An 18756-nucleotide genomic window follows, 5' to 3' on the forward strand; every position below is an offset into this window, starting at 1 on the left:
CCGAAGGCCCGAGGAGGACCCTGCTCCTGAAGTGCTCGATGATCGCAGCCAGGCTGATCTGTGTGTGGATGGGGGGTGGGGGGGGAGCTTGGGTTCAAACCTGAGGCCAGAGGTACAGTGCAGTGTAGACGTACATGGGGTTTGTGCCACACCCTATGTAAAGGGGATCTGATCTCAGCTGGGACGTCTAGCTGCTACCGTAATACACCTAATAGGTGGTAGCAGTAATACCATATCAAGCCTCAAGGCTTCTAAGCAGGGAAGGAGTCTGCTACCAGATGGGACCGGACGGGATGGGGGCGGGGGTTTGACCATGGCTCCTGCCCTCCCTGGAATGACAGCCCTGGAACTATGTGGAAGGAAGACGGAGCAGGGAGCTGTGCGTGTCTAGGGGCTGATGGGAGTCAGCGAGGTATCCCTGAGAGAGGGGAAAAGTGCAGGAGGTGAGCCCTGAGCAAGGAGCAGGGGAGCCGGGCATCAGGACTCCTGGGTTCTACTCCTGCTTCTGGGGAGGGCAGCGTGGTTGAGTAGTTAAGAGCTTGGTGTCAGGACTCCTCCGTTCCGTCTTCGGCCCTAGGGGGAAGAGTGTTTCATGGAGGTAGGAATTTGGGAGCCAGGACTCCTGGGTTTCTTTCCCAGCTGTGCCATTGCCGTTCTGGACAAGTCTCTCCCCCCGCCCTCTTGCCGTGCCTCAGTTTCCCCACTGGGAGAATGACACCTTGTCTGGGAACCGACGGTGCCAAGCGTACTAATTTCTCCAGTTTGCCAAGCTACAAGCCCTCTCCCCTCCCCCGGGGGAAGCGGAACCACAGTGCCTGGAATGCAGCCGCTCCTCCATCCGGCCTCCCGCGCGCCTCCTTGGACTTTGTAGGGCGGGCTGCGCGCTCTGGCAGCCCTTCCTGTACAAGCTCAGCAGGACGGGTCAGACGGGCAAGTCTCGGCCTCTCCTTGCCCCTTGCGCTGAGCGGGAGGAGCATGTGAAGGCGTGTCCCCTCCCCGCCCCAAGCTTAGCTCCAAGACACTTCTCTGCCCTGTGGACCAGAGAGCAGAAGGAAGAAGCAGACCCAAGGCGGAGCAGGGAGCCATGTGCATGTCCCAGGGGGACGGTGTAAGTGCTTTTCACTCGGCTATGCCCATGCCCCAGCCACTAGACCAGCCCTTCCTGCTCCGGTCCTGTCACGCTTCCCACCTGCCCAGCAGGGCCCATCCCGCTGAGTTGTCCTGCCTGACAGCTGGGGGCAAGGGAGCTCCCTGGCCATGTAGCCCATTGGGCTGATCCAGCGGGAGATTTCATAGCCTGGGACCCGGGGGATGGGGGGGACTCAGCCCTTTAGCTCAAGCTTCAGTCCCTGTTGCCTATTGCAGCAACATAGCAAGGAAAAGGGATTTTAAGGGCTTCCAGCCAAGGGCACCTGTGTGTGCTAGATAGCCCTGCTCTGCGGGCCTTTCCCTTCCCATGCAGGCAGGGGTAGGGGAAGGAGCCGAACAAAGCCTGCTGGATCTGCCGTTCCTCTCCCCGCTCCATGGGTGGGAGGCGTGGTCAGGTCACCAAACAGCTGTCAAAGAACTGATTTTGTCCCCCTGGGCTGTGAAGGCCGGGAGTTGAGCCTCTCCTTTCTGTTGCTGGGTTGTCCATCGGCGTGAGCCCGTCTTGGGTAGGTGCCTGTTCGCTCCAGCGTGGCCAGAGCTAATTAACAATGCTCTCTTTGCAGTTCTGTAGCACTTTTTGTCACTGTGCTTTGCAAACTAGGCACAGAAGATTCACTGCATCCAGCACTGAGATGCAGCCACCTCTGGGGTGGGGCACAGCAGGGATCCCTCACCTGGTGCTGAGATGCACCCACTTTTGGGGCACCACACGGATACTGCTAATACAAGGATCATGCATGAAATGTAGCTGCCTCTGAGGTGAGGTGTAACTGTTTGTCCAGGGGTCACTCTTCCCACACTGATATGCAGCCACCTCTGGGGAAGAGCAGAGCAGGTGTTTATACAAGGATTGCTCCCCCAGCACTGAAATGCAGCCATGTCTGGAGCGCAGGACAGCAGCTGTTTATATAGGAATCACTCACCCAGCGCTGAAATGCAGCCGTGTCTGGGGTGGGGCATGGTAGCTATTTTCAGAGACACCCTCTGCTGAAATGCAGCCACTATGAGATGGGACGACAGTTGTTTATACAGTGATCACTTGCCCAGCACTGAAATGCAACCACCTCTGGAGTGGGGCACAGCAGCTGTTTATATAGGAATTACTTGTCCAGCACTGAAATGCAGCCACCTCTGCAGCAGGGTGGGGCAGCTTTTTATAAAGGGCTCCTCTGCCTAGTGCTGAAATGCAGCCATCTCTGGAGTGGAGCGCAGGAGCTGTTAATACTGGGATCCCATACGCAGTGCTAAGGCTGCAGACAGACAGCATACGGGGAAGAGAAATTAGCCAAAGTACACGCTGGGAGAAGGGACCGTTATTATTAGGCAAAGCACCTTGTGTCGCGTGACTCAGCACCGCTGGACTAGCGTGGGGTGAATCTGGATTCCAGTGAAACCCGTTGCCACAGGTAACAATATTTGTCCGGTGTATGCCTGGCCATAGGGGGCAGGTTAGCAGGGCCTACTGTGACATGAGGGATGACATGGCTTTGTTCATTGTTTGCTTTCATGTGTCACATTCCTCTGGCTCCTTTCACCCATGGTGCCATCTGTGACCAGTTATTGACCGAGCCCTACAACCCCCCACCCCTGCCAGCACCGTGAGACAGGTGGAACAGAACCCAGGAGTCCTGACAGCCAGTGTCCCACCCACTATTAGATCACACCATTCGGTGAGTTGTAAGAGTTTCTGGATGGGGGGCTCGATAGATTAGATAGATAGAGGGGGGTGTCTGAGGACGGAGTGGACAGAAATAGAAAAAGCCAGAGTGCGTGGGTGGGGGTGTATATGGATGGATGGATGGATGGATGGATAGGTGTGCATGAGGGTAGATGGGTAGATAGAGGAGTGGTGAGATGGAAGGAAATGGTGGGGGGGGGTAGATGGATAGAGGGGTGTGTACAGGGATAGAGGAGCGTGTGAAGTGTATGAATACATAGAGGGGCTGTATAGTGATGGCTGGATAGAGATAGAAATGGGAGTGCGTATGGGGATGGAAGAGTAGATAGGTGCATCTGGGGATAGATGGGTAGCTAGAGGGGTGTGTACAGGGGTAGACAGAGAGGTGTGGGGGTGGATGGATAGATAAGGGGTGTGTAGGCGAATGCATAGAGAGACCGGTGTGTAGAGTACATGGATAGATGGGGGTGTGGGAATGGACAGAGGGGGTGTATGTGGGTGGATGAATAGATAGAGGGGTGTATATGGGGATGGATGGAGTGGTGTGTATAGGGTTGGATTGGATAGACACAGCAGCGTGTATGGGGATGGATGGATGGAGCGGTGTGTATGGGGATGGATGGATGGGTGGATCAGTGTGTATGGAGATAGAGGGAGGGTGTGTACGGGGATAGATGGATGGAGCAGTATGTATGGGGAGGGATGGAGTGGTGTGTGTAGGGATGGATGGATAGACACAGCAGTGTGTATGTGGAGGGATGGATAGATCAGTGTGCACAGGGATGGAGGGATGGAAAATGTGTGTATGGGGAGGGGTGGATGGAGCGGTGTGTATGGGGATGGAGGGACGGAGCAGTGTGTATGGGGATGGATGGATGGAGCGCTGTGTATGGGGATGGAGGGATGGAGTGGTGTGTATGGGGATGGATGGATGGAGCGCTGTGTACGGGCATGGAGGGATGGAGCGCTGTGTATGGGGATGGATGGATGGAGCGCTGTGTACGGGGATGGAGGGACGGAGCGGTGTGTACGGGGATGGAGGGACGGAGCGGTGTGTACGGGGATGGAGGGATGGAGCGGTGTGTATGGGGAGGGATGGATGGATGGAGCGCTGTGTACGGGCATGGAGGGACGGAGCGGTGTGTATGGGGATGGAGGGATGGAGCGCTGTGTACGGGGATGGAGGGATGGAGCGCTGTGTACGGGCATGGAGGGATGGAGTGGTGTGTATGCGGATGGATGGATGGAGCGCTGTGTACGGGGATGGAGGGATGGAGCGGTGTGTACGGGGATGGAGGGATGGAGCGGTGTGTATGGGGAGGGGTGGATGGAGCGCTGTGTACGGGGATGGAGGGACGGAGCGGTGTGTACGGGGATGGAGGGACGGAGCGCTGTGTACGGGGATGGAGGGATGGAGCGCTGTGTACGGGGATGGAGGGACGGAGCGGTGTGTATGGGGAGGGGTGGATGGAGCAGTGTGTACGGGGATGGAGGGACGGAGCGGTGTGTACGGGCATGGAGGGATGGAGCGCTGTGTATGGGGATGGATGGATGGAGCGCTGTGTACGGGGATGGAGGGATGGAGCGCTGTGTACGGGGATGGAGGGACGGAGCGGTGTGTATGGGGATGGATGGATGGAGCGCTGTGTACGGGCATGGAGGGATGGAGCGGTGTGTATGGGGATGGAGGGATGGAGCGCTGTGTACGGGGATGGAGGGACGGAGCGGTGTGTATGGGGATGGATGGATGGAGCGCTGTGTACGGGGATGGAGGGATGGAGCGGTGTGTACGGGCATGGAGGGACGGAGCGGTGTGTATGGGGATGGATGGATGGAGCGCTGTGTACGGGGATGGAGGGATGGAGCGCTGTGTACGGGGATGGAGGGATGGAGCGGTGTGTATGGGGATGGATGGATGGAGCGGTGTGTATGGGGATGGATGGATGGAGCGCTGTGTACGGGGATGGAGGGATGGAGCGCTGTGTACGGGGATGGAGGGACGGAGCGGTGTGTATGCGGATGGATGGATGGAGCGCTGTGTACGGGGATGGAGGGATGGAGCGCTGTGTACGGGGATGGAGGGACGGAGCGGTGTGTATGCGGATGGATGGATGGAGCGCTGTGTACAGGGATGGAGGGATGGAGCGCTGTGTACGGGGATGGAGGGACGGAGCGGTGTGTATGCGGATGGATGGATGGAGCGCTGTGTACAGGGATGGAGGGATGGAGCGCTGTGTACGGGGATGGAGGGACGGAGCGGTGTGTATGCGGATGGAGGGACGGAGCGGTGTGTACGGGGATGGAGGGACGGAGCAGTGTGTATGGGGATGGAGGGACGGAGCGGTGTGTATGGGGGTGGATGGATGGAGCGCTGTGTATGGGGATGGAGGGATGGAGCGGTGTGTATGGGGATGGATGGATGGAGCGCTGTGTACGGGGATGGAGGGATGGAGCGCTGTGTACGGGGATGGAGGGATGGAGCGCTGTGTATGGGCATGGAGGGATGGAGCGCTGTGTACGGGGATGGAGGGACGGAGCGGTGTGTATGGGGGTGGATGGATGGAGCGCTGTGTATGGGGATGGATGGATGGAGCGCTGTGTATGGGGATGGATGGATGGAGCGCTGTGTACGGGGATGGAGGGACGGAGCGGTGTGTATGGGGGTGGATGGATGGAGCGGTGTGTATGGGGATGGAGGGATGGAGCGGTGTGTATGCGGATGGATGGATGGAGCGCTGTGTATGGGGATGGAGGGACGGAGCGGTGTGTATGGGGATGGAGGGATGGAGCGGTGTGTATGGGGATGGAGGGACGGAGCGGTGTGTATGGGGAGGGGTGGATGGAGCGGTGTGTATGGGGAGGGGTGGATGGAGCGCTGTGTACGGGGATGGATGGATGGAGCGGTGTGTATGGGGATGGATGGATGGAGCGCTGTGTACGGGGATGGATGGATGGAGCGCTGTGTACGGGGATGGAGGGATGGAGCGGTGTGTATGGGGAGGGGTGGATGGAGCGGTGTGTATGGGGATGGAGGGATGGAGCGGTGTGTATGGGGATGGATGGATGGAGCGCTGTGTACGGGGATGGATGGATGGAGCGCTGTGTACGGGGATGGAGGGATGGAGCGGTGTGTATGGGGAGGGGTGGATGGAGCGGTGTGTATGGGGATGGAGGGATGGAGCGCTGTGTATGGGGATGGATGGATGGAGCGCTGTGTACGGGGATGGAGGGACGGAGCGGTGTGTATGGGGAGGGGTGGATGGAGCGCTGTGTATGGGGATGGATGGATGGAGCGCTGTGTATGGGGATGGAGGGACGGAGCGGTGTGTATGGGGAGGGGTGGATGGAGCGCTGTGTACGGGCATGGAGGGACGGAGCGGTGTGTATGGGGAGGGGTGGATGGAGCGGTGTGTATGGGGATGGATGGATGGAGCGCTGTGTACGGGGATGGAGGGATGGAGCGGTGTGTATGGGGAGGGGTGGATGGAGCGCTGTGTACGGGCATGGAGGGATGGAGCGCTGTGTATGGGGATGGATGGATGGAGCGCTGTGTACGGGGATGGAGGGATGGAGCGGTGTGTATGGGGATGGAGGGATGGAGCGGTGTGTATGGGGATGGAGGGACGGAGCAGTGTGTATGGGGATGGAGGGATGGAGCGGTGTGTATGGGGATGGAGGGACGGAGCGCTGTGTACGGGGATGGAGGGACGGAGCGGTGTGTACGGGGATGGAGGGACGGAGCGGTGTGTATGGGGATGGATGGATGGAGCGCTGTGTATGGGGAGGGGTGGATGGAGCGGTGTGTATGGGGAGGGGTGGATGGAGCGGTGTGTATGGGGAGGGGTGGATGGAGCGCTGTGTATGCGGATGGAGGGATGGAGCGGTGTGTATGGGGATGGATGGATGGAGCGCTGTGTACGGGGATGGAGGGACGGAGCGGTGTGTATGGGGATGGATGGATGGAGCGCTGTGTACGGGGATGGAGGGATGGAGCGCTGTGTACGGGGATGGATGGATGGAGTGGTGTGTATGGGGATGGAGGGATGGAGCGCTGTGTATGCGGATGGAGGGATGGAGCGGTGTGTATGCGGATGGATGGATGGAGCGCTGTGTACGGGGATGGAGGGATGGAGCGGTGTGTATGGGGAGGGGTGGATGGAGCGCTGTGTATGGGGAGGGGTGGATGGAGCGGTGTGTATGGGGAGGGGTGGATGGAGCGGTGTGTATGGGGAGGGGTGGATGGAGCGCTGTGTATGCGGATGGAGGGATGGAGCGCTGTGTATGCGGATGGAGGGATGGAGCGGTGTGTATGGGGATGGAGGGATGGAGCGCTGTGTACGGGGATGGAGGGACGGAGCGGTGTGTACGGGGATGGATGGATGGAGCGCTGTGTACGGGCATGGAGGGACGGAGCGGTGTGTATGGGGATGGATGGATGGAGCGCTGTGTACGGGGATGGAGGGATGGAGCGCTGTGTACGGGCATGGAGGGATGGAGCGCTGTGTACGGGGATGGAGGGACGGAGTGGTGTGTATGGGGATGGAGGGATGGAGCGCTGTGTACGGGCATGGAGGGACGGAGCGGTGTGTATGGGGATGGAGGGACGGAGCGCTGTGTACGGGGATGGAGGGACGGAGCGGTGTGTACGGGGATGGAGGGACGGAGCGGTGTGTATGGGGATGGAGGGACGGAGCGCTGTGTATGGGGATGGAGGGATGGAGCGGTGTGTATGGGGATGGAGGGATGGAGCGGTGTGTATGGGGATGGATGGATGGAGCGCTGTGTATGGGGATGGATGGATGGAGCGCTGTGTACGGGGATGGAGGGATGGAGCGGTGTGTATGGGCATGGAGGGATGGAGCGCTGTGTATGGGGATGGAGGGACGGAGCGGTGTGTATGAGGATGGATGGATGGAGCGGTGTGTACGGGGATGGAGGGATGGAGCGGTGTGTATGGGGATGGAGGGATGGAGCGGTGTGTATGGGGAGGGATGGATGGAGCGGTGTGTATGGGGATGGATGGATGGAGCGGTGTGTATGGGGATGGAGGGATGGAGCGGTGTGTATGGGGATGGAGGGATGGAGCGGTGTGTATGGGGAGGGATGGATGGAGCGGTGTGTATGGGGAGGGATGGATGGAGCGCTGTGTACGGGGATGGAGGGATGGAGCGCTGTGTATGGGGAGGGGTGGATGGAGCGGTGTGTATGGGCATGGATGGATGGAGCGCTGTGTACGGGGATGGAGGGATGGAGCGCTGTGTACGGGGATGGAGGGACGGAGCGGTGTGTATTGGGATGGATGGATGGAGCGGTGTGTACGGGGATGGAGGGACGGAGCGGTGTGTATTGGGATGGATGGATGGAGCGGTGTGTACGGGGATGGAGGGATGGAGCGGTGTGTATGGGCATGGAGGGATGGAGCGCTGTGTATGGGGATGGAGGGACGGAGCGGTGTGTACGGGGATGGAGGGATGGAGCGGTGTGTACGGGCATGGAGGGATGGAGCGGTGTGTACGGGGATGGATGGATGGAGCGCTGTGTACGGGCATGGAGGGATGGAGCGGTGTGTATGGGGATGGATGGATGGAGCGCTGTGTACAGGGATGGAGGGACGGAGCGGTGTGTATGAGGATGGATGGATGGAGCGGTGTGTATGGGGATGGATGGATGGAGCGCTGTGTACGGGCATGGAGGGATGGAGCGGTGTGTATGGGGATGGATGGATGGAGCGCTGTGTACGGGGATGGAGGGATGGAGCGGTGTGTATGGGGATGGATGGATGGAGCGCTGTGTACGGGCATGGAGGGACGGAGCGGTGTGTATGGGGATGGATGGATGGAGCGGTGTGTATGGGGATGGATGGATGGAGCGGTGTGTATGGGGATGGATGGATGGAGCGCTGTGTATGGGGATGGAGGGACGGAGCGGTGTGTATGGGGAGGGATGGATGGAGCGGTGTGTATGGGGATGGAGGGACGGAGCGGTGTGAATGGGGATGGAGGGATGGAGCGCTGTGTACGGGGATGGAGGGACGGAGCAGTGTGTACGGGGATGGAGGGACAGAGCAGTGTGTACGGGCATGGAGGGATGGAGCGGTGTGTACGGGGATGGAGGGACGGAGCAGTGTGTACGGGGATGGAGGGACGGAGCGGTGTGTATGGGGATGGATGGATGGAGCGCTGTGTACGGGGATGGAGGGACGGAGCGGTGTGTATGGGGATGGAGGGACGGAGCGGTGTGTATGGGGATGGATGGATGGAGCGCTGTGTATGGGGATGGATGGATGGAGCGCTGTGTACGGGGATGGAGGGATGGAGCGGTGTGTATGGGGATGGATGGATGGAGTGCTGTGTACGGGGATGGAGGGACGGAGCGGTGTGTATGGGGAGGGGTGGATGGAGCGGTGTGTACGGGGATGGAGGGACGGAGCAGTGTGTACGGGGATGGAGGGATGGAGCGGTGTGTATGGGGATGGATGGATGGAGTGCTGTGTACGGGGATGGAGGGATGGAGCGGTGTGTATGGGGATGGATGGATGGAGTGCTGTGTACGGGCATGGAGGGACGGAGTGGTGTGTATGGGGAGGGGTGGATGGAGCGGACGGATGGATAGATACAGTGGCGTGTATGGAGATGGAGGGAGGGGGAGTGGGGACAGAGATGCCAGCAGCTTTATAATTAGCCAGTGTCTGGACGTAATCATGTTAGGATCCTCCAGCCTCTGCAGTCCCCACTAATGGCTGCTCTGGCCAGTCGCCCCCTCCTCCCCCGCTCCTCCCCTGCTCATGTTTACATGTCGTCAGCCAGCGCCGCAGACTCCCAGTGAGCCACGGCAGAGAGTTATGCCGGCTCCAGGCTGCCCTGCCAGACCCTGCTCCCCCGCGGGCCCCAGCCTGGCTCTGGTCTCAGACTGAAGGCCCGAGAGCCCATCTGCCCCCTGGCTGACCCCTTCTCGAATTAAGACGGTGCATTGACGGAGGCTGAAGACGCTGGCAACGCCCTCGGGCGCCTTTCCGCACCGGGGCGCTGGCTCGGGTCCCTCGGAGCCTGGCAGCCGGCAGGGGATGTCGCTGGCGCAGGGCTCTGGGGGAAGGAGTCGGCGAGCTCAGCTCCAATCCTGAGGCAGGCTGGTCTAGTGGTTAAGGTGTCGCTCTTGCATTCAACAGGCCTGGCTTTGCCATGAGGCCCGGGCAGCTGCGCGGACAGGGGGCGTGATTGCTGGTTGACAGAAATCAGAGAATCTGGGAGGTGTCGGGGTGGGTGGGACCTCGAGAGGTCAGCAAGCCCAGCCCCCTGTGCTGCGGCAGGACGGAAGAAACCTAGACCACCCTTGACAAGTGTTTGTCCAACCTGCTCTTTAACACCTCCAATGACAGGGTCCCCACAGTCCCCCTTGGGAGCCTGTTCCAGAGCTTCACTCCCCGGAGAGTTAGAAAGTTTCTCCTAATATCTCACCTCAATCTCCCTCGCTGCGGATTAAGCCCATTGCTCCTTGTCCAACCTCCAGTGGACATGGAGAACAGCTGACTCCCGTCCTCGTTATAACAGCCCTTAGCGTGTCTGATGACACTTATCAGGTCCCTGCTCAGCCTCCTTGTCTCAAGACTAAACATGCCGATTTTTTTATAACCTTTCCTCATAGGTCAGGTTTGGATGGATGGATGGAGAGAGAGGAGGGTACAGAGATAGATGCGTAGAGGTGGGGATGGATGGATGGAGAGGAGGGTACAGAGATAAATGCATAGAGGTGGGGATGGATGGATGGAGAGAGAGGTATGTATGTGAATGGATGGATGCCATATATATAGAGAGAGAGACAGAGAGAGATGGATGGGTGGGTGGGTGTGTATGGGGAGAGTTGAGGAGGGATGGGTGGATATATAGGTTAGACAGAAGTGGTGCATGGAGACAGATGGTGTGTATGGGGATAAATCTGTAGATAGATGTGTAGGGGGGTAGATAGATAGAGGAGTGTGTATGAGGATAGATAGATAGATTAGATAGAGGAGGTGTATAGGGATAGACAGACAGATAGATAGATGTGTATGGGGATAGAAATGGATAGATGGGGGGGGGTGTATAAGGATAAAGAGAGACCAATGGATGAATGGATGGAGAGAGAGAGAGGTATATACTGATAGAAATAAGTGGGGATGGGGATGGATGGATGAAGGGGTTGGGAGGGATGGGGAGGGATGCAGGGGTGGCAAGAGATGGGGATGGATGAATGAAGAGATGGGGATGGATAGAGGGATGGGGATGGATGCAGGGGTGGGGATGGATGGATGGAGATGAATTAATGGTTGGCGAGGGATGGGGGTGGATAGAGAGGTAGGGAGGGGTGGGGATGGATGGGGATAAATGAAGGGGTGGCGAGGGATGGGGATGGATGGATGAAGGGATGGGGATGGATGAAGGGATGGTGAGGGATGGGGATGGATGCAGGGGTGGGGAGAGATGGGGATGAATGAAGGGGTGGCGAGGGATGGAGATGAATGGATGAAGGGATGGGGATGGATGCAGGGGTGGGAGGGATGGGGATGGATGAAGGGGTGGCGAGGGATGGGGATGGATGGATGAAGGGATGGGGATGGATGCAGGGGTGGCGAGGAATGGGGATGGATGAAGGGGTGGCGAGGGATGGATGAAGGGGAGGGGATGGATGAAGGGGTGGTGGGGGATGGGGATGGATAGAGGGGTCTCTGGCAGAGTTGTGACATTGTCCCACAGCGACTCTTGTTGACGGAAATTCCACTGCTGACCCCCCGCCCCACCCCCTCCAGCAGGGTCTGTCTCCTTGTCGTTTCACCCTGGGCCCTGACAGCCATAAGGTCCCTAGTGCTGATGGAAGCACACCGGGGGGGCGGGGTCCACACGGTGCCTGAGACAGCCAGGCCATGCCCCCATCGCTAGCTTTGCAGAGGACCCCAGGACCTCGCCCGGCTCTCGAGGGCTCTCCAGCTGCAGCTGCATCTCGGACTCGAAGGCTCTGGAGCGGTGGACGTGAACATGGCCCTTAGCAGGCCAGGCTGCCTCTCGGCATGACGGGACTCCACGTGCTCCTCTTGGTCTCTTTGCTGACGAGCGGCTCGGTGCGCGGGAGACGGGTCTGTGGAAAGGAGGCCATCAGGGTCCTGCAGAACGTCACCAAGTTGCTGGTGAGCAGTGCAGGGGGGGATACGAGATGGGATGGAGCTCTCCCACCCCCATGCCATAGGTGAAGGGCCTGGGTAGCCTCTTGGGCCCCCCATGGGCAGCTGGAGTCTCGGAGCCGTTCCTAACAGGCAGGTATTGCTATCTCCTGCCCCAGGCTCCTCGCTCAGTAGAGAGAGAGGCCCAGGCGTGGGAAGAGAGTGGACGCAGCCAAGACACATTGGCAGCCGGGGGCAAGGTACCACATTGCTGCCAGGGGCTGTACCCGCCTTGCGGCCCACCCCCATGGCATCCCAACAGCATGGCACCTCACCCTCCATGAATCCCTCATTGCATTCCTCTGCCCCTGTATCCCTCCTCCCAGAGCTGAGAATAGACCCCAGGATTCCTGGCTCCCAGCCCCTCTGCTCTCCAGTTTTAGTACACCCGCTTTCCCAGGTTTGATGTGAGCTCTCCTTTCAACCTTGGATGCATCACGTCCCTGCTCCGTGCCTCAGTTTCCCCATCTGTAAAACAGGGATCATGATCCTGCCCTGCCATTGGCTGGGTGGTGTTTTAACAGGCTCATTTAATTGTGCCCTGTAAAAGGCCCTGAGCCTCTGAAATATCAGGGGACCGAGAAGTGCAAAGTGTCGGGCAGATTCCTCCGTACAGGGCGCAGTCTCAGTTAGCTATATCTGTATAATGGGCCCAGGATTGCTCAGAGGAGATTTAAACAGAAGGCCGGGGGAGCTGGCTTGTCTGCAGGGGGAAATTGACCGGAACCGCTATTGTGGAATAGGAACAGCTGCATGGAGGATCTATTCCGGAATCTACTTCCCCCTGCTGCCTTATGCGGGGCCTGTCCCCCTAACCCGTGGTGCTGCTCTCTTCCAGGGGGACGCCACCGACGGGATTCTCTACACCCCGGAAGACATCACAGTACGTACCCTCTGCCACCCAGGCTCCAGCGGTCCCCTTGAAACCCTCCATGCGCTGGGTCCAACCCAGCCCAGGGTAGCGCTGTTGAAGTGGGTGAATTTCCGGCAGTAAGTGTGGCTCGGCGGTATGGGGAATGCCGTTCATGGGTTAGGACACAGGCCCCAGGTCGCGGCGCAATGGGATATGGGGCCTTTCTGCTCTAAGGCCCTGATTCTGATCTGTCCCCTCACAGCAGGGACTCGATGGCTTGACAGTGGCGGCATTGGTCACTCCTGCTACCACCTTGCACCAGCTGAGGCTCTTGGATGGTTTTATAAAGTGTGGGTGGATTGGATTAGGGGGCCACCCAGAGGCCCCGCTGTGCCAGGTGCACACCCAGACTCAGAGGAGGGACGGCCCAGGGGCTCTAGCCCTTGCCCAGGATTCAGGAAACCTGGGTTCAATTTCCAGCTCTGACGAAAGTCATTTATTTACCCGCCTCGTGCCTCAGTTTGCCCACCTGTAAAATGGGGATGATAGTGGCATTGTTCAGGCGAACTGCCCCTGTATTCCCAGTCCACCAAGGGCACCCGCTTCGGGCTCTTCAGCTATCACCTCTCTTGGCCAGAGACCTGTGTCTCTCTCCCTCCTGACGGGTTCTTCCACTTTGCACAGGTCCCTGCTTACACTGTGAGGTCCCCAGCAAGAGAGACTCAACTTTTCCCTCAGAGGCGAGGGAACAGTGTAATTGCCTATAAGTTAAAGGTACAGGCACGGCCCAGATTTTCTAAGCAAGCCCATTTACTCTTCGGTCCGAAGCATCCCAGAGAAAACATTGAAACGATCGAAGTTCCGGACGTGGGTGCTAACGAGCTTAGCAGAGATCCCGCAGCTCCAGCAAGAGCTCTGGCTCCGGGCTCAGCCCTTCACACCCCACCAAGTGGTTTTACCAGTTCATAACCGCCTTGGTTCAGAACAAACTCTCTGTAGATCCGTGAGTTCCTCCTTTATATATAGGTTGGGCCTCTGAGCTTGTCCTGGCGTAACAGGTGATCAGCAGACAAAGGTCCCCTCCTCACAGGGCAGCTTCAAAAGGCTGAATTCTTACATAACTGGAGAGGGTACATCTTGCATAGGAAATCTAGGGATTTCCTGGGAAACGCACTCATTTTTTGAGGGGCTCGGTCACTATAGGCACATAAATACCCTAGATGGATATAATCCCTGTCCCCAAAGAGCTTATGATCTACATAGACAAAGGGTTGGAGGGGAAACTGAGGCACAGACTGGCCCAAGGTCACCCAGCAGGCCAGGGACAGAGCTGGGACTAGAACCCAGGTGTCTGAGTCCAGAATTCTGGCCAAGGAAGGTTCGTGGCTTCACAGGAGGAGGTGGTGGTCAAGGCCCAGCCGATGAGATTTTGGGGGCCCAGCCGGAGGACGGTTTGAGCCAGCAAGGCCCACAGCTCCTGGCTCCGGATAGAGCCTGGGACCTAGCAGGGTTCGGACATTTAAGGAAATTGACGGGACGGGGTCAGGCGCTGCTTCGTTGTCACCGGTTCCTGGGGTGGCGAGCCCCGCTCTCCCGCGGCAGGGGTCAATGGGAAGGGCCCTCTGGGCCCCTGAAACCGATCCATTTCCCCATCCCCTCCCACATTCTGCTGCTGCCCCAGCAGGTGTGCATGGCGGAGAACCTGAACTGCTTCCACACCGAGCTGCGGGTGATCCAGTGGGAGCACAGGGAGCACACGGAGAGCCTCTCCTTGCTGATCAGGCACCTGAGCCAGCTGGAGAAGCTCAGGACCTGCAAGACCGACCAGCAATGCCACCCCTGCGAGGGTCACCGGGAGCAGCCCATGCCTCAATTCCTGAGCAAGCTCCTGGAGCAGCTGCAGTGGGACTGCTGGCTTCAGGGGAGCAACATGCATTCCTGTCCATCCTGGCCCGGGTGAGAGCAGCCACGCTGCCCACTGGCTGCTGGGACCCAGTGGGACCTGAGTGGTATCCCTGCCTGTTTCCAGCCTAACGCCTCGGGCGCAGGTGAGGGATTGCAGCATTCGCCCGTGCGTCAGGGCGGTACTGGTGCTGCGAGGAGCGGGGCGGGGACTCAGTAGGGGGCGCTGTCCCCCGGCAGTCAGGCCTGACCCCAATGCCCCCTTGTGGTGCTGGGGGAGCTGTGCTGCAGGGAGAAGGGGGGGCAGTAGGGGGCACTCTCCCCTGGCAGTCAGGCCTGACCCCAATGCCCCCATGCAGCACTAGGGGGCGCTGTGCTGCAGGGAAAAGCGGGGCCAGTAGGGGGCACTCTCCCCTGGCAGTCAGGCCTGACCCCAATGCCCCCGTGTGGTGCTGGGGGAGCTGTGCTGCAGGGAGAAGCGGGGCCAGTAGGGGGCGCTGTCCCCTGGCAGTCAGGGCTGACCCCAATGCCCCAGTGCAGTGCTAGGGGGCGCTGTGCTGCAGGGAGCACTGTAAGTGATTCATGAGGAAGGACAAATTTACAAATGGGTTTTCTGGGACCATTCTGGGTTAACTAAGGATGCAGCACCTATTGCACTCTGGGCCCTATTTTTTCATCCTCTTGTAATGTTATTTTAAAAAAATATATATTGTCTGAAAAATCCCAAGGATTTATCTCAGGCCCGATGGTCATTTCCCTGGAAAAGCCGAAGGAAAATGGTCAAGCTATTTTGAGTTCTAGGATAGTAAAGGGGAAGAAAAGGATATGAACCGGGATCAACCAGATGTTTAAAGTCTGAGCAGTGCCGATTCACACCAGCAGGCCCTGTGTCTCTGGCTTTGCCGTCCCCTGCTTGGTATCAGGCATGGAGGCGGCTAACGCAAACAAATACATCTTTATACAAGCCTGCAGCTCACTTGCTTCCAACCAGTTCACTTCCTGGGGTGTTTCACTGCCAGGTCTCTTAAAGGTACAATCCCTGACACCAGGCTGCACAAAAAGTCTTTTGTCCGGCTTAAGTTAAAAAGTGGTTTGAGGATCTGAGTTCAAACTCCTCATGCATTTAGTTATTCCACACTTCTAGTGCAAAGGGTACCTGGGGGCAAAATCGGTGTCGGTGGCTGCTGGTTTTTTTTAATGGTTAGCACAAGTTTCAGTGCAGCTTCAGTAATTAACAGAATCAGTGTCAAAGGCTTTGCAGAATCCAGCGCCCCAGGTGATGGGGCAGCCAGTAAGTTTTAGAGAGGCTGGAGAAATAACTGGGTACATGTGGTCGTGTGCAGCGCTGGTTGCCTCATGTCGAAAAGGTTATCGCAGAATTACAGGGTGTGCAGAGAAAGGTGACGAGAATGATCGAGGGCCTGGAAAAACTCTCCAATAACGAGAAGGAAGAGATTGGGCTGGTTACCGTAGAAAGATGAATAAAAGGGCAGGGAGATGATAAATCTGTTATGCAGAGACTGGGAAAAAGACAGTTGTTTGGAGCTTCTTTTCCTCCTGTCTTGTAATACAAGGGCAGGGGACACTGAATGAAGTTAAAGGTGGGAAATTCAAACCCGACAAAACCCACAATGCATAATTAGTCTGGGGAACTCCATGCCACATGATTTTGTTCAGGCTGGGAACTGAGGAAGATTCAAAAAGAGACTGAATATTTATGTGGATAACAAGAATATCCAGAGTTAGAGGCGTTCATGCTAACAAAAATATTGGCAGGGATATTGAACCTCCAGCTTCTGGGGGTTTAAGTCAATTTCTGACTGTTTAGTCTCATCCTACTCTCTAATGTGGGGTGCTGATTCTCCCATACCTGCTACTGTAGGGTTCTTACACCTGTCTCGGAACCATCTGGTGCTGGGAAGTGTCAGAGCCAGGATACTGGGCCAAATGGCCCTCAGGTCTGATCCAGTCTTGCTGTTCCTATGTCAGGTGATTGTGCATTAACCAAACTATAGGGTCTGAACACCCCCATAAATGTGAAGCTTCATGACACCGCTAGAAGGTAGGTGGGATTATCCCCATTTTACAGATGGGGAAGCTGAGGCACACAAGCATTCCCTGCCATGCTGGCGTGCCACCAGTCTGGCATCTGGGTTGTTGAGGCAAGCTCGGCTCTGAGCGTTTTGCTAACCCCGAAGGAATGTCAGACGCAGAATGAAACAGATCAAAGGTTAATAGAAAACTATCCCTGGTTCATTCCCTCCCCTGCGTTCCTTGGGGTTTGTTTGCTTTGGCTGGTGGAGTTGAACGCTGCCAGTTGGTATCTTGGGGCCTGTAGGGACAGGTACCTAGCAGATAGGGAAGAAGGTCTGAACAGGGAGGGAGGGGCAGGGCTGTTGCTCCATCCCATATCCCCGAGGAGTTGAAGGTTTCTGCTAAAAACAATCATAAGGTGACAGTGCTGCCATTTAAATGGCCAGCATCAGGCAACCTGGTCAGCACCCCGCTGAGCCAGATCTCCAAGCTATCCCACCTGCAGACTCAGCCAGGCAGCACTGTGTCAATTGTTTGCCATGTCCGCAGAAGGCAGGACAAGATGCAATGGGCTTAATCTGCAGCAAGGGAAATTTAGGTGAGATATTAAGACAAACTTTCAGGGGAGTGAAGGTCTGGAACAGGAATCCCTGTCACTGGAGGTTTTTCAGAAGAAGTTGGTCTAGGTTTTCTTGATCTGGCCTCAGCTCAGAGGGCTGGGCTTGATGACCTCTCGAGGGCCCTTTCAGCCCGGCATTTCTATGATTCTATCAGGATCACATTCAGAAGGAGTTTTCGCAACCATTAGCTTCTCTCCCCCCACCCCATCTTCACCCCCATGAGTCCCCCGTATCTTCCCTCTGCCTCATAATTCTTAACAGCTTGGTGCCATATGCATCTGTCCCATCATAAAAACGGCCATACTGGATCAGACCAATTGTCCATGTAGCCCCAGCTTCCTGTCTTCTGCCAGTGTCAGACGCTTCAGAGGGAATGAACAGAACAGGGCAATTATCGAGTGATCCATCCCCTGGCATCCAGTCCCAGCTTCTGGCAATCAGAGGTTCAGGGACACCCAGACCATGGGGTTGCATCCGGGCCATCTTGGCTAATAGCACTGATGGACCTGTCCTCCAGGAGCTTATCTCACTTGTTTTTGAACCCAGTTATACTTTTACCCTTCACAACATCCCCAGGCAATGAGTTCCACAGGTTAACTATGCGCTGGGTGACAAAGTATTTCCTTTTGTTTGATTTAAACATGCTGCCCATTGATTTCATCAGGTGGCTCCTAATTCTTGTGTGATGTGAAGGGGTAAATAACACGTTCCCCAGTCACTTTCTCTGCACCAGGCATGATTTTATCGACCTCTCTCATACCCCCCTCAGGCGTCTCTTTTCTAAGCTGGACAGTCCCAGGCTTTTAAAACTCTCTTTGTAGAGAAGCGGTTCCATCCCCCTCATCATTTTCATTGCCCTTTTCTGCACCTTTTCCAGTTCCAATATCTCTTTTGTGAGATGGGGCGACCAGAACTGCATGCAATATTCAAGATGTGGGCGTACCATGTGTAACGCCAAGAGACCCTAGTCATCGGCAGGCAGGATTGAACCTGGGACCTCGGGAGCTTAATGCATGAGCCTCTACTGCATGAGCTAAAAGCCATATGGCTGTTAAGCAGACTCATTAATGTCTCTCTCTAAGTGGTCTTGGTGCCACAAGATGGGACAGAAACCACATCCAGGAGGTGTGTGGGTTACACATCGATGTATATAGTGGCATTATGTTATATTCTATCTTATTATCTATCCCTTTCCTAATGGTTCCTAACATTGTTAGCTTTTCTGACTGTCCTGCACACTGAGTGGATGTTTTCAGAGAACATATCACAATGACTCCAAGATCACTTTCTTGAGAGCTAACAGCTAATTTAGACCCCATCATTTTGTACG

Source organism: Eretmochelys imbricata, chromosome 23 (genome assembly GCF_965152235.1).
Source record: "Eretmochelys imbricata isolate rEreImb1 chromosome 23, rEreImb1.hap1, whole genome shotgun sequence".
In the NCBI taxonomy this organism is placed as follows: Eukaryota; Metazoa; Chordata; order Testudines; family Cheloniidae; genus Eretmochelys; species Eretmochelys imbricata.